The 25,756-nt window shown below is 54.8% G+C and overlaps 1 protein-coding gene across 5 annotated transcripts in view; it reads left to right on the top strand.

The window, feature by feature from the left end:
- Window positions 1–25,756, top strand: part of ppargc1a (peroxisome proliferator-activated receptor gamma, coactivator 1 alpha) — a 207,086-nt gene that overhangs the window by 149,510 nt on the left and 31,820 nt on the right. The window lies entirely within an intron of this gene.

Raw genomic sequence — 25,756 nt, 5'->3', positions numbered from 1 at the left:
TTTTGGCTAATCTGTAAACCCCAAAGAATAGAACTGTTTCCATGTAGAGATCTGATCTCCAATGAGCCCCAGTAGGAACCTAATCCAGTTGATCCTCTCAGCTCATAAACCAGTAAACCCAGTATGAACCCTGGCTTTACTGGGGAAGAGTGTCGCTAACAAGGTTCCTGGGTTTGTTCTACCTTGAGTTCTTCTTGTGCCATCAAAAATATCCGGAACCATTTGACCTGGATTGTTTGCCGAGGATCAACGCGCTGAAGGTGCGAGGTTTGCCTCATTAACGCCTCAGGAATTCCTCCTTCTCTTCCCGTTGTCCCGTTTCTCCCCTTCTCCGGACTCCCTCCCTCCCTCAGCTGGATCGTCCTCCCCGTTCACGTCGTTCCTCGTGATGCATCGCTGGTCGGCGTGAGTGCTGATGCATTATAGATGCCTGTTAAATATAGGCGGCTTCGGCTCGGCGTCACGACCATCCAGCGTGGCGTGCCTCCCACACCAGGATGTACACCTGTGGGTGTAGCCCCGCCCACCGCCCACCGCCCTCGCCACCTCTCCTCTCCCACTCTTCCTCCGACGTTCTCGTGATACGTGATTGATCGGTGAGCGGCTAGACTCAGGTGGGCCGCCTTGTTTTTTCATGCGCAGCTTTTCTCGGAGACGTGAATGATTTACGGCCGCCTGTTGCTTGTGTGGGAATGTTGGGAATATCGCTGCACGGCCGGCGTGGCCGCCCGCGACTCGGGTGAGACCCGCGACCTCTGGAAGCGTTGCCAGAAAAGAGTGATAATATTTGCAGGTTCAGTCAGAAAAGAGAAAGCAGACGGAAAAAAAGGTTTTGTATAAATGATTTGAGCCACATGTTAGCGTAGCCGCGACACGGTCCATGACAAGAGCCGACGCTGAGCCCGGAATATTCCGAAAGGAACCTCCTAAAGGGGAAGCTGAGAGGGTCTCTGGCCCCAAGGTCAGAATGGGGCCGTGGGGTGGAGCAAACGGCGTTCCCCAGGGCTCCGCTGTCGGCCCAGCCACAAATCAGAAAAATCCAATCTAAGAATAAGAACAGGAATTTTGCGGGAATGTGTGCCGATCTCCCTGTTCAGAGAGCTGCTGTGAGCCGGTGCAAAGGTCCCGATCCACACTCTCCGCACCGATCCATTAAGGGCCTTGTCAAAAGCCCGCTTGGTTCCCAGCAGAGCCAGCCGAAGTAGGGCAGGATTCTCACTTATACTGACCACCCGCTCTTTCACAATCTGGCAGGGGGGGGTGGGGGTGTGTGTGGGGGGGGGGGTGAGAGACCTTTCATGTAGCCCCCCCCCCCAAGCCCTGCAAACGAGGTCAATCCATTTCTGAGGTGTGCGTCCCGTGCGCGTGCACGTGAGAGCCCGTGTATCTGGGAGGGTTTCCCCATAAGTGCCAATTAGCGGCTAAAGGTATAAGCATCAGTCACGGGAGAACAGGTGGAGCGCCTCGGCACCAGATTTATGATTCACATCTCTGCATTCCGGAATATTCCGAGCTGCTGAGGACCCATAACAGTTTGATGATCTTTTTAAGGTTATTTTTATGGCGTTCCTGCTTTATTAGGCAGCAGAAGAACCAATAGCAAACAGAGGAGAGTCGAGGGAACGACTGGCTGCAGAGCTTAACATGCTAAAGTACGGCTCATAATAACTTTATATTATCCCTATTAGTCATTCCGGGCTGGAGTGTTTTCCTTTCCTCGGCTTCACCTGCTAACGTCCCGCCGGTTCAGGACAGAATCTCTCGAATGTTCTTTGTCCGGGGTGCGTGTTAGCGCTTCAGAGGTAAGAAAAACAGGAGCGAGCGAGCCGAAACAGGCGCTAAAGGCAGCGCTGCACTCCGGCGAAATGTCAGCCTCTTTGATATTCCGATGTTCCGGCCGGATTTCTCTCAGCAGATGATGCACGGCAACTGCAAATGAGAACATCTGACTCTGTGCGAGGGGAGACGGAACCGGTCCACTTAGCGAAATGCAGACCCGTGGGAGCCGCACCAGGTTTAAAAAGGAAACACTCCACAGTCGGCGGAGTCGGGAGAGGGCCTGAGAGCGGAGCGCCGCTCCGGATCATCAGCTGCTTTTGTGGGGAATTTAAAGCTTTATCCCAGAGACTTGACGAGTCGTCGTTAGCCGCTCCGGTAGCTGGCGACGTCGAGCCCTCAACGGGTTAGCAGACAGTTAGCAGCAAACCTCGTAGCATCCAGGCTAGTTTTCCGGAGTTTTGGACCATGGGAGAACAGAAGGAAACGGGATCGGGAATCGCGTCCGTCCACGCTAACGCCGCGGGGACGCCGGGGCTAGCCCGTGCCCTCGCCTCGCTCGCTTCAGCTGCCGGCAGTTTGATGTTGTGGTGAACTGTTCTGAGATGCTGCTCCGCTCGTGAGCGGAGATGTTTCCATGGAATAATTAAGCCCCCGTGAGTTTCCCAGACGTCTCTTCATCCAGATGGAACGTCGCTCCTCAAATTAAGATTTTAGCGACGCCGACGAGCATCGAGAAATGGAGGTTTTTGTGAGAGCAGAGTCCCAGCAGGCAGCTGATAAAGCCACCGGAGGAGCTTCCCTTTGCCCCAGTACACACACACACACACACACACACACACACACACACACACACACACACGCACACACACACACACACACGCACTTTGCTCCTCATGTTGCAAAATATTTGTGTGTGGATGCCGGAGGTGATATTAATGCCACCTCTCTGAGACGCTGATTTTATACCCCCACCCACCCTCCACCTCCACCCCCCCCGTCTGGCTCAAGTGAGCCAAAGTTGAGCCGAAGGGCAACGAGAGTTGCTGGAACTCGTTCCTGATCCACTTCATACGCAGCAGATTCTCCCCCCCCCCCCCCCCCCCCCCCCCCCCCCCCCCCCCCAGCAAAGCTGCTGTTGACAGCACAGTGTTTTATGGTCACGGAGCGTCCATCCTCGCCCTCACACCCTCATCGCCCCCCCTCAGCAAATCTGAGACCGCAGCAAGGAGCAGGGCCAGGCTTGGGGGGTGCTGGTGACTGGCAGGGAATACCTGCAGCGACAATAGGCACGTTCCCACCCGGGACTTCCTGGTAAACACTGGGGGCAGAATTCCCTCTCACCTGTCCCCCTGGATGGTCGCGTCTCTCCCGCGGCGGGGTCGGACCCCCCCTCATCACCCAGGCGAGTCGCCAAAATAATAACAAGGAAGGAGGTGAAGCTGGGATGGTGGAATATTCTGAGATGAGAGGATGTTCTTCCAGATTTGGCCAACCTGACTCCCGTTGTTCCCATCTAGCGCCGTCTGCCAGGCTAACGCTAACGCTAACGCTCCTCCTCTGCTGGCGTTCCCGCCACGTCCTGCTCCGGCTTCAGCCAACCGGTGCCCAGTAAACCTGAAGCCCCACCCAGATCGGAGCAAAGACTCGATGAGGCGCCGTAAAAGTTGGTAAACGGGCGTTGTGGGGGGGGGTTCCTGCAGCGGAGACGCGCACCAACGACCCCGGAGAACGACCCCGGAGCCCCTGTGGGGGAAACGCCGCGGGAGGAACGTTTGTTTTTGGTTTTAAATTTGGGGCGGAGGAGGGGCAGGCGTGCTGCTGGGGGTGGAGGTGGGGAGGAGGTGGGTGATCAAGGCTCTGTCTGTTCCTGTTATCTACCCCCCCCCCCCCCCCCCCCATCCCCATTCTGACGCCAAGAGGTAAAACCAAAGCAGCAGTCAAATCTAAACAGATACAATAGCTGCAGGCCACAACAATGCACAGAGGAAACCGGGGGGGGGAGTAGAGGGAGGGAGAGAGAGGGGGGGAGAGGGGAGGAGTAGGGAGAGGGGGGGAGAGGGGGGGGAGAGGGAGAGAGGGGAGGAGTAGAGAGAGGGAGGGAGGAGGGAGAGAGAGGGAGGTGAGGAGTAGAGGGAGGGAGGGAGGAGGGAGAGAGAGGGAGGTGAGGAGTAGAGGGAGGGAGGGAGGAGGAGGGAGAGAGAGGGAGGTGAGGAGTAGAGGGAGGGAGGGAGGGAAGGAGAGAGGGAGAGGGGGGGAGGGAGGGAGAGGAGCATAAGTAGGCAGAGATTGGGACAATGCACGAGGGAGGCTGCTGTGAATTGCAAATGCGAGTGTGCACGTGAGTCACTCAGACACAGATGCTGTGTGTGTGTGCGTGTGTGTGTGTGTGTGTGTGTGTGTGTGTGTGTGCGTGTGTGTGTGCGTGTGTGTGTGTGTGCGTGTGCGTGTGTGTGTGTGTGTGTGCGTGTGTGTGTGTGTGTGTGTGTTGGGGGCTTCTGCGCCTGCGAGGATCCTCATTGACTTAATATATTCCCTTCGCTGTTCCGCCGCCCCGACCGGAGCAGCGGCGCCACGGCGGCGTGACTCAGAGTTCTGGAGGTTCTGAAGCAGCGTGCTGAGGAAACTGACCCAGATTCTCCGACCGGCGCCGCTCCGGTCCTAATCCCCGTCCACACAACAAACGTTCCTGGATCCGGAGCTGCCGATGATCCGGCGGCGTTCAGAACCGTCCAGAAGGTCGAGTCGCACAAGCGGTGACAGTTCGGCGCCGCCCGTCGCTAATCTGGCCCGCTAAGCTAGGCAGCATATTCTGCAGTCCTGCGACGCAGCTTATGTTCCCTCTACGGGAGCTCTGGAATTCTGGCGGTGCTTCCACCTCTGAATCACACCCAAACGGTCCAAGGCCGAAAATACCGCAGCTTCGCATTGTTCCTCCCGCTAATTAGCAGGCGGCGCGCGCTCAACCTTTATTAGCGGCAAAAATAGCGACGAGATAGAGAATCACGACGCTCATTTGGAAATACAAGGCGAGACAAAAGGGAGTTAATTAGGACATGATGCTGGGAAAAAAGACGGAAAAAACCGGAAGGAAAGAAAAGGCGATCGTCAAAAGTGTCCTCTGACTGCGCGGCGTGAAAAGGGCACGTCAGCTAGCAAAGGCAACAAAAAGACGCGCTGACAGGTTTCAACCTTTGGACGCTTTTGACCGACTCTTCGCTCTCCGCCGGGCGCTAACGTCGCCGCCGCCATGTTTACAGCAACGGCGCGCGGAGTTAGCGCGAGTTAGTGTGTCGCTAATGAGGTTCGCATTAGCGGGAAATCTGATCTCCTCCTCCCTGACGAGCAGCTTTTAGCTCACATCCACCGATTTAATCTCCGTTTTCTTCCGTCTTCACTCGTTCCTCTACGACTCGTAATTGATGGTTGGACGGACGCCACACGTGGGCGTTTTCAGATATGCATCGGAATGAAAGCGCTAATGCATAATTCATGCAATCACATGGTCGTGCGCATGAAAATACTGGCTAAAGCTGCACCGTAGAACACTTTATCTGTGTGTGTGTGTGTGTGTGTGTGTGTGTGTGTGTGTGTGTAGCCAGGCCCCGTATCAATTATTCAAACTGACAAATGGCCACAGGCCGCCTGGTGTTTTGGCCAATTACAAACGGGCACACTGCGGGGCTAAACAGGGCCAGCTTTAGCCGCGGGCGCTCCTCCTGACGCCTCCCGCGCTCGGTGACAAGTCAGGACCCGAAACAGAGTCGTGGCCACAGGTGGGCTCCTCTGCCTGAAGTCAACCAAAACAAACTGTCCCCAAATGTCAAAAGTGGTGTGTGTGTGTCTGTCCAGGCCTCACACACACACACACACACACAGACGCACCCCCGCCCTGTGCACGTGTGTGTGTGTGTGTGTGTGTGTTCCAGGTGTTCCCTCTTTCATAAGTGATATTTTGGCCGTTTGCTGACATTTCCGTCGGCGCTCCTCCAGGCCCGTATTTACGTTTCGGAGCAGCGAGACGACGGCGGCCTGTCGACATGCTAACGCCTGTCGACATGCTAACGCAAGCAGCGCGACGCGCCGACGGATCTGTGATCCCGCCGTTAGCGCTCGCCGCCGCCTTCTACAGTGTGTTGTTGACTCAACTTTAGCGGTTGCCGACGCTTATTAAAGCCTCGTTAGCGATAACGTTGCGCAACCTGTGTTAATAATCAGTTAGCCGTAATAATTAATCTCCATAAGTGTTGATTATTAACTCGGCCTCGGACCCGTCAGCGGCTCCTGAACAAACCGGACTTTACGGGCCAGCGGTTTGTTTGAAGTGAGATATGATAGTAAAATTAGCGAGCGCTTGTTTACTGGTCAACAGGAGCCACTCGTGGAAGCTGGTTTATGCTAATGTGGGCTAATCAGGGTTAGCGTGGTCTGTGGCGGCGGTCGCTCCGGCTGCTTCACTTTTGTCCTGGTTTTGGTGGCGTGGGCGAAGAACAGGAACCTCCAGTGTATCTGGTTACACCCGTGTGTGTGTGTGTGTGTGTGTGTGTGTGTGTGTGTGTGTGTGTGTGTGTGCGTGCACTGGCAGTTTAACTGTTGATCCATTGCCTAAACATTGGAGTGGGCGGGGCCTGTGGCTCCAGCCTTATCAGATTAACCTGTAACGCCACCAATCACTCACGTTTCACCTGGAATTGAAACAAACTGCAGGATTTAGACCGTTTCTCCGGTTTAAAACTGTTTTCCGGCTCCCGCTGAATCAGAGATGCCATTTCTGATCCAGGAGGAGGAAGACCGGCCTCATTATTCCGCGTTTGAAGCTGCCGTTCAAAAAGGAAAGTTAAATTTGCGCCTTTGACCGTTTTATTTAAATATGAAGGCGTCAGCCTGGACTCGTCCCTGCTGCCGTCTCTAAGAGCTGCTGGTTCCTGGGAGGCGGCAGAGGCCAGGGACCGGATCCACTTCCTGTCCTGAACTCTGTCCTGGAAAATTCCGTCCCTCTGAGCCGCTCCGTTCAGAGTTTTCCAGCCACGGCTTCTCCGTCTGTAACGCAGGGATCTGCAAACGGGAGGGGGGGGGGATCGGGGGGATCAGAGATCTCATTTGCATAAAGTTCCCTTCTTGTGCCGCGTCACCCCCGAGACCCCCGGAGGGGGCGGCGGCGGCGGCGGGGAGCGGAATCCATCAGCGGTCCTGCGAAGCGTGAGAGCGTCATGAATCACCTGACAACAGAGAGACGGCCGGCCTATGATCACTATTGATCTTTCTGTCGTCCTCATGGGGTGTGTGTGTGTGTGTGTGTGTGTGTGTGTGTGTGTGTGTGTACCGAACCCTCTCAGAAACCTCCAAACCTTTAAAATGTTTGGTCACACAGAGGAATCAAGTCAGTCCTTCATTAAAGGGATCCTCTTCCGGTCCAGAGGGGGGGACGGCCGGTCCAGGGGGGGACGGCCGGTCCAGGGGGGACATTTCGGGAACGCCCCTTTACTTTGGAAGTCAGGTGTTTTGGAGCAGTTTGAGCAGGTTGATGTTTAAGACCAAGTCAATATCAGCTCTGGTCTGTTTGGGCGTCCACAGGCTCCACGTGATCCACGGCTAATTGTTAACTCCCATCGGAGTTCAGGGAACGGCTTTAAATGGACCCGATTGACTCCGCGCGTCTGTGTCCGCTACCACACACACACACGCACGCACACACACTCTCGTGCAGTAATGAGTAACCTCTGGGGGTCATGGGGTCAAGAACCTCGTGTGTGTGGAAGATAGGAAGAGACTCAACATGAAGGTTAATGACTGGCGGAATGGCAGCAGGCATGTTTTTCCTCTCTGTTGGGGTCCGTATCCCACGGCAACGCCAACCTTGTGGGGACCAAAAGGACGTAGGATAAAGCTGCAGCGCGGTTGTGGGTGGTTTCTGAGCTCTGTGACGACAGATTAATGAATAATGAATGTGTTTCCTGCATGTTTGAACTCGCTATTTTCCAACGGTGGCGAGCTGGAGGACTTTTATTTTGAAAATCCGCCGCACAGCTGTGGGGTTTGGGGTCTGCGTCCGTCTCGATCTGCCTCTGAGCAGCTCGGAACGCTTCCTGGCGCGTTGTCAGGAGAGCGACACTTCGGGAGCGGACCCACAACGGGCCGTGACGGCGCCCCGGCCGACGGACTCCCGCCGCAGGTTCTGGGCTACGACCTGTTTTATTGGTCACATGACATCAAGCATCATGAAATTAATCATTCTGATGACTGGGAAAAACCTGTGCAGGACCAGCAGTGGCTGGAATCTCCCTTCATCCTGGCATTTTAAGGCCTAAATCAAAGTCTGGTGAATCCAGAGCGATGGTCCCCTCGAGGTCACGTAGACGTGACTGGGTGTGTGTCGGGAGGTGTCGGAATGGCAGCTTTTCCAGACGGCAGCGGCGCTCCGTGCGGCTTTCGCGCGCGTGATAAATTAATGGAAGAGCCTAATTCGTCGTGATCTCGCGCTGCAGAGTGAGACGTAGCACAAACGGCGATTAGAGTCGCACAAACAAACCGTCCTGACAGGAGCGGCAAAAATAGCCGTCTTAATTATGTCGGGGGGAATTCTGGGAAGCGCTCCGGCCCGGGTGGGTGTTGTGGTTCTGGGGGGAGGGACCAGGTGAAGTCAACACAAAGGCAGAGGCCAGAAATAAGGCTGACACCACCTGCCCCCCCCCCTGCGACAGATGCAGCAGCATTCCAGGGAAGGCGTCTCCGCCGCGCTCCCAGAAGCGTTCCCAGTTCCCTGCCTGGCGGATGGGAACGATGGAAAAGTTGCGGGATCACAGCGCCTTCCCTCCTCACATCAAACAGACGAAGACGCCTTCTCTGGGACTACAAATCGAACAGCGCTATCCCTGCCACATCTAATAATAGCTCAATTAGCATATCCTTCAGGGCCGTGTCTACGGGGAGAGGAGCGCCGCTCGCCGCCGCGTAGCGTGGAGCGCCGCTCGCCGCCGCGTAGCGTGGAGCGCCGCTCGCCGCCGCGTAGCGTGGAGCGCCGCTCGCTGCCGTTAGCAGCTACAAACAGACCTGTGATACTTTAAGCAGTCCCAGCGCTAACGCCAGTAGCGCATTCCTCCAGCGGCCTCCGGTTTCAGCAACAATGGTAGCGCTGTTAGCTCGCAGCGGAGGCCGGAGCCAACGCGCTGACGTTGTTGCTAGCGGTCCTGGAATTAATCTGAATAAATTGACTGGGGAGCCGAACATTAGCTTGAGCTGCTTTTGTTTTCCGTCCTCCGCGCCAAGCTAGAAACAGTCGATAGCTTATTTTAACCGCCTGTCGCGGCGGAAAGTACTTTAGCGTCCGCTACTTTCCCAAAAGAGCGCGTTTTGTTTCCGCGGAACGTTCGGGGTATTTCGACTTCGGCTAGCGCTCGCCGCCGTGTGCGGTTCTTGTCGACTCGGATTTGATGAGATCGTCTTTGTTTTGCTCTCTCGGAGCGCGGCGAGCGGCGTTTATCGGATGAAACGGCCTCAATCTGAGCTTATCTCCACCGCCGCCGAACAGCTTTGTCACATTTCAAGATGCTCCATCCTGATGGAGTACGTTCCCTCAGCCGCTCCTTCATCTTCCTTCCCACCTTCTTCAAACAAATCAATACCCCCGTAGTTTAGCCTTTCATAGGAAAGATTACAGAGAAATGGCTATTAAGGGCTTAGCCTCTATCACTTCTCCCATCTCAAAGCCACTTAAAGACTCGGGCAGTCGTGGGTTGGGATCCCGGACCCGGAGCTCCTGCAGGAACCAGCGCGCGAGCGCCGTCACCCCGGAACTCAGAGGCCGGAGAACAAGATCAAGGGCAAAGGAAAGTAGCCCCGAACTTCCCCTGAAGGCATCGCGTGCTAGCGCAGGGACCATGCCGCTATCGTGCTAGCGTAGGGACCATGCCGCTATCGTAGGGACCATGGCGCTATCGTGCTAGCGTAGGGACCATGGCGCTATCGTGCTAGCGTAGGGACCATGGCGCTATCGTGCTAGCGTCGGGACCATGGCGCTATCGTGCTAGCGACGCGTAGCTGGTGAAACATCTTTCCTGTGTGAAAGTGGTCGTTGAATATTTACCCGCACGCAGCCTCAAATATTGATGCTATTGCTAACAGGAGAGCTGATTGGTTGGAGCTTCAGAGCCACACATTTGTTTTGAAACACAACCGCTTATTAGCAGCGGCGGCGGCGGCGTAGATGCTAAATTTTCCCCTTTTATCCTTTTTGCTAGTTTCTCCTGCGCCGCCGCGCCCGTCATTAGCTCGCTACGCAAAGGCTGCATCAGCTCTCATCCTCTGATGAGAGAGGACACGAGAAGCGTGTAATTAGCGTGTTGGCGTTGCCGCGGCGCCGTCAGACTGTTTGTTCTGGAGTTTCTGCTTCTCACGGGTCTGAAAAGCACAACAAAAAGAACAAGATTTGTGTTGTTTTGCAGTAAATTGCTGCGGCTTAATCGCTCACAATTTCTGCCACTTGTGATTGCAATCATATTGTGCTCGCTCGCTCCCACCCTCTCTCTCACTTACACACTTAATCCTCGTGATTTAAAGTGCAGCAAATAGACCCCCCCCCCCCCTCAAACCGCCCCCCCCCCCCTCCCGGTTTTCACTCATTTTCTCACATGGAAATCAGGTTTTCAGAAACGAAGCATAAACGACCACCAGCAGGAAGCAGCGAGGGGTAAAATGAAGCCGCTGAACCGCGCTCGCGGCTGCGATTAGCATGCAGGCGATCACGGCCGGCGCCGGATCGATACGGCGCCGCGCTCCGTCCAGGTGAAAGGTTTCAGGGTTAGCTCCTCCGGTGACCTGGGCCGCTCCGGCTCCGCCTCCAGAACAGGAGCTTTTCAGGGAAACGGGTCGATGCTACGACGGCTCCGGCCCGGGGAGGACGGGGCCTCCTCGTGGATGCGGGTTTGGTGGTTCTTCCTGGTTCTGGCGTGAGCCAAAACCCGCTAACGGGAACTTCCAGCCAAGAATCCCGATACTTGGTGAAGGAATCATCCCCGGATTTATGGTTAATTCATGTATTTGGGACATAAGAAATGGTTTTTTTTTGCGCACGATTGCAGCAAAGCCAGAACAGGAACTTTAGCTCTTGGCTTCCAGAACTTTCTGGTGAGTTCTGGGTTCTTCTGCTGGCTTCCCGGCTCCAGGATGCTCAGCTGGCTTTTTGGGACTTACCAACGTTAATTGGCTAACGTGTCGCGCTCATGCGTGTAAGTAAATAACGGCAAGATTTTGTAGGGTTTGGGTCCGTTTGGCAGCGGTGCTGCCCCCTTCTGGCCGGGGTGAACATGGGCGCCGTGATCCGGACCCATCTCCTGGGGGGCCCAGAAATCTGGAGTAGCTCTCGGAGCACATTAACCTCGTTTTGGTGAGAAAAGGCGGCGGCTCCGTCGGGTCTCGGCGTCTTGAAAGGACCCGGCTCGTGGATCTTGTCGGTCCCTCATCGACTCGTTTTCTTAATTGATTGAGGGAACGAAGAGCCGACATCCGTCATCGTGACACGTCCATTATGGCGGCGCAGCTTCGGCTGTGTCAATAGATGAGGATGAATCGGCAGGAACGGCGAGTTCGGGACGGACGGGCGTCCACATCGTCTCCTGATGGCTTCATTCTCACATGCTAACGTTGCTAATGCTAATGCTCAACAGCTAAAGTGTTGCAACCGGAAGCTTCCCACGAGTCGGGGAATCGCTGGACTTTGCTCGTTGCCTCCTGGACCTCCGCCAGTGAGCGAGCGGGCGATCCAGCGCACGTATTAGCTGTTAGCGTAGCATTGGAGTTGACAGTTGGATTTTGACAAGCGCAGCAGGACAAAACGCGCTGAGAGGCCCCAGAATTAACGACGATCTCCGGCGGTGAGTCGGCAGTTTTGGGGCGACACAAAGATCAAGTAGCGCCCTCGCTAGCTCGTGGCTAACAAACAAACCTGGCGCCTTTCCTGGCGTGTGGAAGCAGATAAAGTCCAGCGCGGCGATGCTACTTCCTGTTCCCGATGGTGGACGTTTCCAAATGTATCTGGAGCTCCTCCCGTCGATACGCTCGCTCCTCATTCGATTAGCGCCCCCTCCGCTCCCCTCGGGCATTGGGATTAGCGGCGGGGCCCGTGCGGGCGCCGCTGGCGCTCCGAGGGTCCTGCGTGCTCCATCCCCGGCTTGTCAGTATGCGCGGGACAGCGTGGATCAGTGTTTATTGAATCACTTCCCGAATAGGGAAAACGATAATTACAAGAAGTGGCGGCTCTGCACATTATGCAAGTGCTGCGCCATGACTTTGGAGCCAAACGGGCATTCTTATTAACGGCGCTCCGGCCAGCCGGGCTCCTAATCTATTTCCAGGATTTCCGAAGCTTCAGCAATCCAGGGATTAGACGTTTTCTCACAGATTTAGACCCCCCCCCCCCCCCCACCTCTGTCTGTCATACTGTTGGCGTCTGCAGTTTGTCAACTTGAACCCTTCTATTCTCACACCTTATCACACACACACACACACACACACACACGCGGTAAGTCACATTCTTTAGCCGCGGAACACACGTGGCGTGCTGCGCACTCCCGGGGGTGAGCGAGTGTAAATGCACGGAACACGTGCGACACAGCAAGCGACCCCACTCGGGCGACGTCGCCGTTGCCGCCGTCGCAGCAGCAATTCCGCAGGAAATCGACGCGGGTCAGGTGACCTGGCGGCGTCCACGGTGTAGCCCGAGCTATGCTAATGGCTGAGCTACGCTAATAGTTTCATATGTTTCGGCGGGAGCGGCTCCTCCGTTAACCCCTAGAAGGTTGTGTCAACATTAGCTTTAGCATGATGCAAAACTGAGGTTTACATGTGAGCGTCCCAAAAGCCCTGGTTGCTATGACGACTACCCCCCCCCCTCAAACCACCAGGCTTTTCTCAGGTGCAGGAGTTTCTGCGTGTGTAAAGCCAGTTTTTAATCAAAACTGTTGTGGTATTAAATACGAGTGTGTGACGGCAGCAGCGCCGACACCTCCCGTTCTTCCCGGGGGGGGATTAGAGGCAGGAGACCTCGCTGGGAGACGAGTCGCCGTTTGCTGGATTAGGTCTTAAGTGGCTTTGTGAACCTGTTTTGGCTTCGGCTTGCGTCTGTTTGTGGGAAAGTGACACTCCCGCATGATTCCGAGAGATGGATTTCACTCAGTTCTCAAAGCTCCCAAATCCCAGCGCTTGGCTAGCGTGCTAGCATTAGCTGTAGCTGTGAGCGGCAGCTGAGGGGTCGCTCCGTAACCACGCTGCCCTTTTGGGACGCGGACAGCTGAGGAGCAGAGGTCAGACTCTGGGGGGCGGAGAATGCGAGAGGCGGGGGGGGGGGGGGGGCGGCGAGGCGTGAGCATTAGCAACGCCGCGGCTAGCATGCGAGAGTTCCACTGTTGGTGTCGAGTATAAACAGGAGCAGAAGACAAAAATACACAAATGCGGGTTGGACGAAGCGCCGTGTTAGCTGTCATGTCGCCGCCGCGCTCGTGTTTGCAGGCTCCTCCCCAGGTCCGCGGCGCTCGCCGCCGCGCTCCCCGAGAGGCTCCACAGACAGAACAAACAGATGAGCCCCACGCCGCCGACCGGGGTCGAAGTCCCGGCACTCTCGGGGGGGGAGGGGGGACGTTTCCACCAGCTACAGGCTGCAAAAGGTCAGGTGCGGTGTGGGAGGAGCTTCTGCCACCGCGATGGCTCCTGCTAGCTTGTGCTGTTGGAGGGAAACGGGAGATTTAGCCGCTACCTTAGCGTCATTTTCATTTGAAAGACAAAGCAAACAAAAAAGAGAAATTTGGTTGAATATTCCAGACAGAGCCGTGACCGAACGGGGCGCCGCCGCCGCCGCCGTCTGACTGCATGTAAGCGGCTTCTCCGGGGACGCCGACGGAATGTGAGGAGACGAGACACGCTCAGGCGGGACGTGGCCTCGGACGAGCCGTGTCACCGCCCGCCTGATGGGATCCGCCGAGCGGAATAACCAGCTCCGACAAATAGTCCCCTGCCTCCTCCCGGAACGCCAGACTTGCAGCGGGATATTCGGGGAGCGGACAAAGCGGGGATCAGATGCGATCCCTCCCGCTTTCGGCTGCAGGAGCGTCAGGAATTAGAAAATCAACCTATTAAAGTTAGATCCAGCCGAGGATTATGGGATTAAAAGGCGAAGAGGACGGCATCAATTAACAAAATCCCCCCACAACATTTTGGCTAATATTTGCTGTCTGCTGATGCCACGTGCAAATATTGGAGTTTTTAACAATAATATAGCCACCACAGCTGGGGGGGGGCAGACCCTGCCCCCTCAGCCTGACCCCTGCTGGGGGGGGGGCAGACCCCTGCTGGGATCCATCCCATCGTGTCCTCCTCAACAGGACGGCGGCGCGGCGTCTCCGAGGGCTCACTCGCCATCCGTCTCCCTGCTGCGGTTGCTATTGGCTGAGCAGATAAGCCACGCCCACTCCCCACCGGCTCCAGCTGATTGGCCGAGCCACATGTAAACAAGCCGCTGCTCGGCCTAATTAATGATCCTGGTGTGAAGAGGCGATAAAGAGGAAACTGTGATTATCGGCCGGCGTGACACTCAATAAAGGGGGGGGAGGGGGAGGAGGAGGATGGGGGAGGAGGAGAGGGGGAGGAGGAGGAGAGGAGGATGTACCCCCTCTGTCCCAGTATAACCAGTCATTAACCCCCTCTGTGCTTGGCTGCAGACGGGACATCTGTGGGGGGCTGATGGGGGGGTTGTCCCTCACAGGAAGTCACACTCCATCATCAAACTGGGCATTTAGGGGGGTAAACTGGGACAACTGGACCTTTCATCCTCCTGAAGCCTTCAGGTCCAGCTCAGCCTGGTGTCGGACCACCTCGGAGGAGGAAGCAGTGACGCGGCCCCTCCAGGAAGTTTATCCTGAGCACCCCCCCCCCAGAAGAGTCGGTCCAGAATGGAGCGGCCGGAACACGAATCCTGACACTTTCTGGTGGTTCTGGAGCCCGGTGGATCCGGGCCCCCAGGAAGCCTTTAAGTGCTCCTCACAGGCTAAAGCTGCTAGCTTCCCCGCGCCGTTGCCGGACGACTCTCCCAGCCAGTTTGGCACCTCCGGCCCTGCCGATCTGATCCGCGGACCGCTTCCCTCTGGGATTCATGTTTATCGGACCTGATGCGTGCCGAGCAGGAGAGGCAAAGCACGTTTGACACCACGTCTCATGTGGAAAACCAGAGTAAATAAAATTCCAGCGGGGAGGAAAATGCACAATCATTATGTGGGCAGCCGTCGTAAACCGCTAACTCCTCACGAGGCCGCGCGACTCCCGGTTAACCATTGCTTCACGGTTAAGAATTGACCGGAGGAATGTGCGGCAGCTAGCTTAAATTGGAACCACATCACCGCGGGTTGTGCCGCCCCCCCCCCCCCCCCCCCATCTCCAAATGTCAGTTTTCGCAATATTCATGCCGTCCTTCAGCATGACTGAATTCTCCCGGGCAGAAGAGGAAAAAGACGGAAATTCAGGACTGAGTCAACAGAAAACGGCGGTCCGCTGGACATCAAAGGGAAACAAAGATAAACGCCTCCTTTAGCCGCTAGCTGAGGGAAAGAAACGTGTTTTTGAAGTTCCGTGGGTTCATTTGGAGAAACATAAAAAGCGAACTCAACTGAAATGCTAAGCTAACAACGATTTTACGTTTTAAAAAGATGCCGTTAGCATAGATGTAAAAGTGGTTGAGAACGGCCGAAGAGGGTTGCAGATGTTCCAACCAAACGTTTGGCACCGTGATTCCGACCCTGTTGTCCGTAGCTCGTCCGTAGCTCGACCGTAGCTCGTCCGTAGCTAGCCAACATTACGCATTACAGCGATATTTATTTATATCAGAAAAGTAGCGCTGCAGCAGAACTGCGGTGTGTACTAGCGGCTAGCCCAACCACGGTAGCCTAGCTCACCCCGATGCCGCCACATAAACGTCATCGTTGTTGCCGTGGTAACGCCAGAGCCCACATAAAGCAGCAGCGCTAGCATTCGGAGGCGGCTACAAGTTCATCCTTGTGAGGGTAGCGGAGTTTGGCTCCTGGGAAAGGAAGCGGTTACCTGATCTGGAGGAAGTCCAGACCCGCCGTTTCCCAGCGGTCCCGTAGGAAGGCCGCTCATTCCTGGACAGGGGGGGGGGGGCGATCGTGAGGCTCCGGTTTGAGAATGTCATTTTCTCACGGCTCGCCAGTAATTAACCTCCACACAATGAGGGACTGGAAGCAGCACAGACACAATTCCAGCCCTGCGTTTGTCTAAAAGACGGAGTTTTATGATCGGAATGGTGGCGGGGGGGTGGGGGGGGGGCAGGATTGGACTTTATCTTCCGCAATGAGTCTTTTTTGCTGCATTCTGCGCCTGGTTTTTATTCAAAAGTGCTGTTTCTTCACTTCTGCTGAATCGGGTTTTGTTCCTGGTTAATTCCGGCTCGTGGGAACGGCCGCGATCGCTTACAATCGCTTCAGTCAAACACCTGGGAGATAATTGACTGAGCTCCGGTCGGGCCGCTTTCTCTTCTTCCCGCTCGCTCTCTCTCGCTCCGCGACGCTTCACAATGGAGACAAAGAGCGCCGGCACAAAAAAGAAGAGATCAGGATCGCCGAATCCATTCACGGGCGCCGCGGCGAGGAGCCGGTCCGTGCAGCCCCGGTCTGGGCTCGGCCAACCTGGAAGCAGGTTTGTTTGGGTCTGGCAGCCTCCGAGGAGCTGCTGGAGGCCGGGAAGATGAGGCCATTATGTTCCTCCCCGGCACAAACTTCCAGACTTCCATTCCCGGGTTTAGAACCTGTAAATCGGCACATTTGAGCCCTGAAATCTTTTGTTTCTGTGGAATTTTACACCTTGTTTGGGAGAGCCCGGAAGCGTCCCAGTCCCAGTAACCAAACGCCACCTTTATCAGCAGAATCCGGATCCGGACTAGTTCTTTACCGCTGGTTCTGAACGACGCTCCCAGACCCTGCAGGCCAAGAGGCTCCCAACCTGAACCGGAAAACTACTGGAGCCTTCACGGATATCCCAGACGCACCGTTAGCATGACGCCGGGAGAGTTTTCCGGCCCTGAGTCTTTTCCCGCCTTCCGTCATGTTTGCGTGCTGGAAGCAGACGATCCGTTGAAATGTCAGCGGGGGGGGGGGGCAACGGTATCTCGATGATTCCCTGGAACGTCGGCCCTCGTTGCCCACTTCAATTATCCCGCGGCGCTATCACGCTCGCCGCCCCCAGATTTGATGGCTCACATTTCTGCCGGGGAAAGACGAGGGGACGGCGAACTAATCATTCTCAAATTAGCGCGCGGCGGCGGCGGGAGCGGCCATTAAAATCACGCCGCCGTTGGTCATTATACAGTATCGCCACTTTACAGTGACTGTTAAACACCACGCGTCCTCGTCTCGTTATCCCCGGGAAGTGTTCATTAGGAGGCAATTCGCCAGCGCCGTCTTATCCGCGGACGCAACTTGAATTTGTGAATTTTTCCTGTTATTGACTCGCTAATCTCATTCAAGGTCGCGATCCGCTATAAATAAAATCCATAAAAGGGAACCTTGTAAACAACGGCGGGCGGCGTCGCCCCCTTATCTGGCGCTCGGCAGCGCCGCCGCTCTCATGCATATAGAGAACGCCATTTATCTTCCCGTCCATGTGGCCGCCTCCTGATGAGGCGCTAACGCGCAGCGGCTAACGGCTAACGGCCCCGTCCTGTTTCCTGTTTCCTGTTTCGACCCCGTCCGGTCACCTGGGGGTAATTATGGCGAGGTGACGGAATGTTGACGGATTCGTTGCATCCTCCTCACGACGGCAACGCCTCGACGCCCCCGTTGGCCGACGATGGCGCCGCGGTTGCAAACTGCTCGGTAACCATGGTAACAAACGTACAGATCCAAAGTTGAGGGGTGTGTCGACCCCCGTCGGGTCCCTGGTGCGGTTCAGGCCCCCTGAGGTGGCAGCTGAGGAGCCGGGCTGTGATTGGCTGGTGAACGTGTCCGGGAGCGGCGCTCCGGAGCGGTTGTTGCCGGGCCGGACGGGACAACTGCAGGAGTGTTTAAAGCCTGTTCCCGCTTTAGATCCGAGGAACGGGACACAACGATGGGCCCGTGTCAACTATTCCGTCCATCCCTTTGACTTCAGGAGCGTGCACATGTGAGCGCCCCCTCGCTAACCTACTCGGGTTACAACTGAGAGTGTTAGCACCCCCCCCCCCCCCCCCACACACACACACACACACACACACACACACCGTGTTCCTATGATGTCATGACGGACCACATGACCACACGTCCACCTCGCATCAAACTCCCACAACTCTGGGACGACTCGTGCAGTTTGTTAGCATTGATGCTAACATGTTACCCGGCATTCCCGGGATCCGCGTTGTTGCCGAAAGTGACGCCTGCACACGAGGATCTGATGGAATGTGAAGGAATCATCAGAGTAAAATCAGGTTCCTCCTGCTGGGATTAGGGACCTGAACGCATCACACACACACACACGCACACCACACACACACACATCTTTTTATAGTCATTCCTCAGTCCCTGACCATCACAGCTAAACCTCTGACCCTGACCTTGACCTCTGACCCTGCGGACCCAAGTATAACATCAACCCCATCAACCACACCTTGACCCCCCAACATTCTACTGTACTTGTGGGGACCAGCCAGAATGTCAGTATTTAGCATCAACACACACACACACCCTTATACTCGTTTACATATATAGGGGAACCCCAAACATTCCTCTGAATTATTCCTGGATCTTTTTCCCTCCGGCAGGATTAATGCTTTAATCTCTCTCTTTTTGTTGCGTGTGTGTTGGGGATTATATTTCCCAGCAGCCTCTGTTCGCCTCCACCTGCTCCGTCCGGAGAACTCCCACCTCCCTCTTCTCTCCGTCCTTCCCGTCTTTTCCCAAAGGCGTCTGTTGGAGACAGGAAGTGCGGCCGTTCTTTCCTGCCAGGTGAGCTTTAACTGCGGGATTCCTCCCTCCTCGTTCACCTGCGTCCATCCGGAGCTCCGAACACGTCTCTCCTCCTCTGGCGGTTTTTCCTCATTTATCCTCTTTCAGGATTTCGAACTTCTCCGGGCGCTCCGACCGTCGCCGCTCCGCCCGTTGTGATGAACGGTGGTGCGGATGGGTAATGATGTCCTGCGTTGGCGGGGCCATTACAGGAGAGGAACTTCATCCTCCCGTTGTTAATTAATTGCTTCATTCTTAGCGGGAGTAATAAAAATGCTATTAAGTAAAATACCTCCATCATTAGCGCAACTTTGCTAATATGGCGTCAGCGGGGCTCAATAAACAAAAGCTGCGGCGTCGTTGGGCTGCGCGGGGTAATTAAAGCCGCTCCGTCATTAATTATGGGATGGGAGATCGTCCAATGAGGTCCTTCCTGCTGTTCACCTGCAGAAGAGGAACGCCGACGTCATCTGTTAGCTGGAAAAGTTGGTGTTGTGGTCGGAAGTTTTGCTTTGATCTTTCTGCCTGGTTGCACTTTGGCTGTGATCTTTAATTCTTTCATGTCTGCCGGGCAACTTCCAGGCGTTGCGACACATTAGCGAGCGTATTAGCGAGCGTTTCAGCGCGGCTAGCTCCAGCGGCTAGCTCCAGTGGCTAGCTCCAGCGGCTAGCTCCAGTGGCTAGCTCCAGCGGCTAGCTCCAGCGGCGAGGTCGTCGCGCTGATGTTCGGCCAGATGAAAGACGAGATTGGAGCGATCGGCAGTAAAAATGTTCTGGGTCACACGGGGCAATAAAGCCGTTGTCGGGTTAAATATCTGCTATCACAGCCTGTGTCAACACGCGTGTTGGTGCAATAAAAGCCGATGCTAACCGTAGCACCTTTGGAAGTGCGGTGGAAGATTTTCTCCGTGGGTTGAGCAATTTCTCCCTGGCAGTCGGACAACAGAGGAAAATTCCACACAGGTACAACAACGATAGCGCGATCGCTTAGCATAGCTTAGCACCTAGCATAGCCTGGTGCCTTTTTGCCCCGTGCGTTAGCCAGACATCCAGACTTTGTTTCCATTAAACATGTTTGTTTTCTTAGTAGCCTGTTAGCCTCACATTCATTTTAAGCTTTTGTGTCAACATCTAAGCAACGGTTCAAGTTAGCTTTAAACATCCTGAGCGCCTCGTCGTGATATTAGCAGTTACGTATTAGCATCAGAGTGTGGGATGTGTTGCTTTTATTATAAATTATAGTCGCACCATTGCTCTTCGCCTCCTCCCATCATGTTGGCATGTGTTAGCTTTAGCCATAGCTTTAGCCTTTGCTGCTCTACTAAGGGAATTTATGGCCTCTTCCTGAAACGAAGGCCACATTAAAAACAAAGAAAAGGCGCCGAAGCTGCGCCGGTGAATTCCTGCTCAGGAAACACAAAGGTCAAAGGTCAAGCGTGTTCTTCGCATCATCTTCCTCACCTCGGGAACGAGGCTGCGCTTTTATCCCGAAGCTCCGCGTTTACAAGGAGCGATAAGGCCCGAAACACCGAGGGCATCTCGGCCATCTCCTGGAATCCGGAGCCGCCCCCTTTTGTTGTGGCGGGGGGGGCAGGAGCCACTTCCTGCGGGCGTAAACGAAGACCAAGCGTGTCATCCCGGATGTGGCTAAATGAATAAGTCGGCGAGCGCGAGCCGAAGTAAGTGGGTTAACGTGTAAATGAATGAATAAGTTAGAAAATTAGTGTTTAAGCGAGTTAGCATGTAAATAAATAAACACGGTGAGTGAATTACAGTGTTTGCAGGGCGAGGAGCTCGGCGGCGGCGTGGAGGCGAGCGGGAGCCTTCGAGGGCGCGGCGCCGCGGCGGCGTCCGGGTAGCATGTGTCATAATTCCTCATGTACAGATGACATGCCAATTATTTCTTAATTACATGCATCGTCTGGACCAAAGTGCCCAACGCCAGCGCTGATTAATCCTGTTTATTGTGGCAGCGATGACGGTCCCGGTGGGAACGCCGCGCCGCTAACGCCGCGCCGCTAACACACAACGTGGAGGGAGGAGGTGACGGGATCGTCGCTTCCTTAGCATCAGCGTAGCCTTCTCCCTATTAGCATCCACCCATAGCGGCTCTTTTTTGGGGGTCAGCGAGGGCATTTTAGTCGCGACGTCTCGGTAAACACGTACGTGCGATAGCATCGCAGCCGGGTGAGGGCGGACGCCACTTTCCCAGCAGCACTTGCTCCCTTTGTAGCGTTGTACGAATGCACCCTGTAAGGGGAAAAAGGTGATGATGCGCTCACTTTTCTTGTGCTGTAAGGATTTTTCAGGCTGGTGGTTGGACGCCCATATGCTGGCGGCATGAAAGAATCCAGTTTTTTCATGACTCATCCGTGGGCTGCTAGCATGCTACACTGCTGTAGCCTGGAACTCTTGACGTGACAGTGACGTCGGACCGATTGGCATGAATTGCTGCTTGTTAGCATAGCACAGAGAACAGTGATGTCATGACCCTTTTAGTTTTTAGTGGCATTAGCCATTGACACATTAGCACGACTCTCATTAGCATGGAACGAGAATGGTGCGATGGCGAATTCAAACTTCCTGAAAAGCTGAGTTGTTACAGGAAGTAGGAAAAGCCTCATTCTAGGGGCAGGACATCATCATCTCAGTTAGCTTTAGCCTTCGTCAGGCATTGTGATGTAATCATGCGTAACATTTAGGTTTAGCATTCATCTGTTAGCATGAACGAGGGAACACGGCATGATTAGCTTTAGCTGCCAACTGTTGATGGTGTAAAGTATCAGAACCTGGTTTAACCTCTTCGGTACCAGCCTGCTAGCGTCAGCGTTACTTGAGTCTCTGTGCAGTATGGTGACCTTTGACCCGTTAGCCTTAAGGTCAGTATTTAAGGACGCGCGTCTTATCGTGGGACCCGTTAGCTTCATGCTCACTGTGTTTGTAGCAGAGAGGCTGTATCAGGAATCTGACTTTAAATGGAAAAAAGAGGACGATAAAATCAGTTTTATTGTGCCGTAAGGATTTTTCCAGGTTCGTGGTCGCGCTCCCGTATGCAGGCTGAGAAAAAATAAAAGGAAAACTGCATTTGGCGTGCGTTTTCCAGCGCTCCTTCTCTTCCCGTTGCTTGGAATAATTAGACTGCAGTCTGGACTCAGGGGTGTTGTGTTTCTGCTCCTGTTTCCGTGATACAAAAGGAAAAACAGAAACTGGTTGTGCCGTTCCAGAAATTTCTACCTGTGCGCCGCCGCCGCCGCCGCCGCCGCCTCCTCCCCCAGCACTGTTTTATCGTGGCGTTCCACCAGGCGCGCTGCACTTCAGCTGACCTAATTCTTCCCTGGCGCTCCTCCAGTGCTAAGAGTATTTATAAGGACTCTGCGCCGTCAAGGTATCCAACCGCGCCGCCACGCTATTTCAAAACCAGGTAGCATCTGTTGTGCTCTGGGCCCTTCTGAGGCGCTCCGGTTGCGATGATGAGAGCTAGTTTTTACGTAAACATTCACGCCGCCGTAAACAGAACGCGTTCTGAAAGTTTCTCGTGCTAAAAATGAACGAGCGCTGCGGAAGCTAGTGGAGAAAAACCCGTGTTAGAAGCTAGCTGCACTGATGTGATGCTAACGATCAGGAGCAAACATAAGTTAGCTGTGGCGCTTGTTAGCTAGCCGTTAGCCACAATTTTCTTATTTGACGGCGTAGCATACGCGAGGTAGCCGCGAGCTAATCATTTGTCTGTTTCACAGCTCAACCGTAAAATTGGATTCTTAATTTGTCGTATTTTTATGAGGATTTTTCCGGAACTTTTAATGCGGCTGCTGTTCTGTTGCTCCGGAGTTGCTGCTCATGCTAATGAAGCAATTGTCGGTTTGGTGAATGCTCGGCTGAACAGGTCCGGGTTTCCAGGCTGCTCCTTGTTTACAGATCCAAATAAACTTTTTTACGTGACCTTTCCCAACAAGAACAGACGCTTCCGAGTCTCCGCTCCTCCGGTTGAGGATGACCCCAAACCCTTCGCTCCGAAAATATTCCCCATGAAAGTCCCAGAGTGCTCGTTAGCATGAGGAGGCGCGACGGGTCGCGGTCCAGGGATTCACGCCTGAAGCCCAACGGCCTCCAGAACCAGAACCGGCTCCTCAACGATCCACTTCACTTGAGCTTCCGTGGCTAACGTTAGCTTCCCTCACGATGTCCTAGAAACACGGGTCAGAAAAGTCAGCCGCTGTCGTGGCAACGGTGGGGGAAAAGAGGGAAAGAGGGAAAAAGAGGGAAAGAGGGAGGAAAAGGTGGGATAAAAGGAAAAAAGAGGGGAGAAAGGAGGGAAAAAAGAGGAAAAGAGGGGGAAAAAAGGGGGGGAAAGAGGGAAAAGTGAGGAAAAGGTGGGATAAAAGGGGGGAAAAGAGGGGAAAAAGAGGGAGGAAAAGGTGGGATAAAAGGAAAAAAGAGGGGGGAAAGGAGGGAAAAAAGAGGAAAAGATGGGGAAAAAGAGGGGGGAAAGAGGGAAAAGTGAGGAAAAGGTGGGATAAAAGGGGGGAAAAGAGGGAGGAAAAGGTGGGATAAAAGGAAAAAAGGGGGGGAGAGGAAAAGAGGGGGAAAAAGGGGGAAAAAAGAGTGGGGAAGAGGGAAAAAGAGGAAACGGGGTGAAAAAGAAGGAGGAAAAGGTGGGATAACAGGAAGAGGGGAAAATGAAAAAAGAGGGGAAAAAAGAGGAAAAGTGGGAAAAAAGGAGGGGGAAAAGAGGGATAAACGTTTTAATTCTCATTTCATTCAGACAAACGCAGCCATCCTGGATTAAAAGTGTCCAGATGCTCGGACAGATTCAGCCGGGAGTCGTGACGTGAAACAAAGTGATATGAATCACCCCCCCCCCCCCCCCCCCCCCCACACACACACACACACACACACAGCCCCCCCCCCCCCCCCCACGGCTGCAGGGATCTCGGAGGACTGATGACACAATTTATAGCAGAAGGAGCCGGAGAAGGCCGACGGAGTGAGAGGAAACGGGAGCTTCCCTTTATAGGATCCGTCTCCGAGTCTTTAAACGTTCCCGCCCGGCTGGATCTGAAGCTTCCGCTCTGTTGAATATTCCGAGACAGATTATAATCTGGATCAGCCTCCACAACGGACTCCGCCGAGGATCGCTCCCTGTTCAGGGACCAAACGTTAAACAAATGTGGGATTAAAGTCGGATCCCAGAGAGAAAAAAACAACATTTCTTTCTTATGTGGCGGAATTTTCCTGTTTCTGACGCTTTGATCTCCAAACAATTGTCCTTCGCTCTTCCGTACGATTCCTCAGGATCATCTGTGTGAACAGATTTTCACACTCTTCCCTATAGATGCCCCCCCCCCCCACACACACAGACACCCCCCCCACACACACCCCCACCCACACACACACACCCCCCCACACACACACACACACACACAAACACACAAACAGACACCCCGCACACACACACACACCCCACACACACACACACTCACACACACACACACACAGACACCCCGCACACACACACACACACACACACACACACAGACACCCCACACACACACATCCCCCCCACACACCCCCCCCACACACACACACAGACATACACACCCCACACACACACACACACATACACACCCCACACACACATACACCCCCCCCCACACACACACACACCCCCACACACACACACACACACACACACAGACACCCCACACACACACATCCCCCCCACACACACACACAGACATACACACCCCACACACACACACCCCACACACACACATACACACCCCACACACACATACACCCCCCCCACACACACACACACCCCACACACACACACACACACACACAGACACCCCACACACACACATCCCCCCCACACACCCCCCCCACACACACACACAGACATACACACCCCACACACACACACAGACACCCCACACACACACACACAGACACCCCACACACACACACACACAGACCCCCCCCCCCCCCCCCCACACACACACACACAGACTCCCCCACACACACACACACACACAGACTCCCCCACACACACCCCACACACACACACACACACACACAGACACCCCGCACACACACACACACACACACACACACACACAGACACCCCGCACACACACTCACACACACACACACACAGACACCCCGCACACACACACACACACACACACACACACACACACAGACACCCCACACACACACACCCCCCCCACACACACACACAGACATACACACCCCACACACACACACACACATACACACCCCACACACACATACACCCCCCCCCACACACACACACCCCACACACACACACACACACACACACACACACACAGACACCCCCACACACACACATCCCCCCCACACCCCCCCCCCCCCACACACACACATACACACCCCACACACACATACACCCCCCCCCACACACACACACACACACCCCACACACACACACACACCCCACACGCACACACAGACACCCCACACACACACATCCCCCCCACACACACCCCCCACACACACACACAGACATACACACCCCACACACACACACAGACACCCCACACACACACACAGCCCACACAGACACACACATACACAGACACACACACACCCCACCCACACACATACACACCCCACACACACTCACACACACAGACACCCCACACACACACACACACAGACCCCCCCCCCCACACACACACACACACAGACTCCCCCACACACACCCCACACACACACAGACCCCCCCCCCCCACACACACACACATCTGTAGGAGCTGTTGAACGTGATCCGGCGTGAAAGTGGCGCCGAGGTCAGTGAACCACGTTCTCGTCATGTGAGCGTGAGCGGCTGGAATAAACGCGTTTCCGTTAACGTAACGACGCATTATTCCGCTGTAGCGAACATCAAAGGGGTCAAAGGTCAGCCTGAACAAAGGGAACCATACGTTTGTGTCTATTTTTAGCGTCTGGCGTCCTCAGTGGCG

Source organism: Takifugu rubripes, chromosome 8, assembly GCF_901000725.2.
Source record: "Takifugu rubripes chromosome 8, fTakRub1.2, whole genome shotgun sequence".
NCBI lineage: Eukaryota > Metazoa > Chordata > Actinopteri > Tetraodontiformes > Tetraodontidae > Takifugu > Takifugu rubripes.
This window is presented reverse-complemented; position numbering and strand designations above follow the sequence as displayed.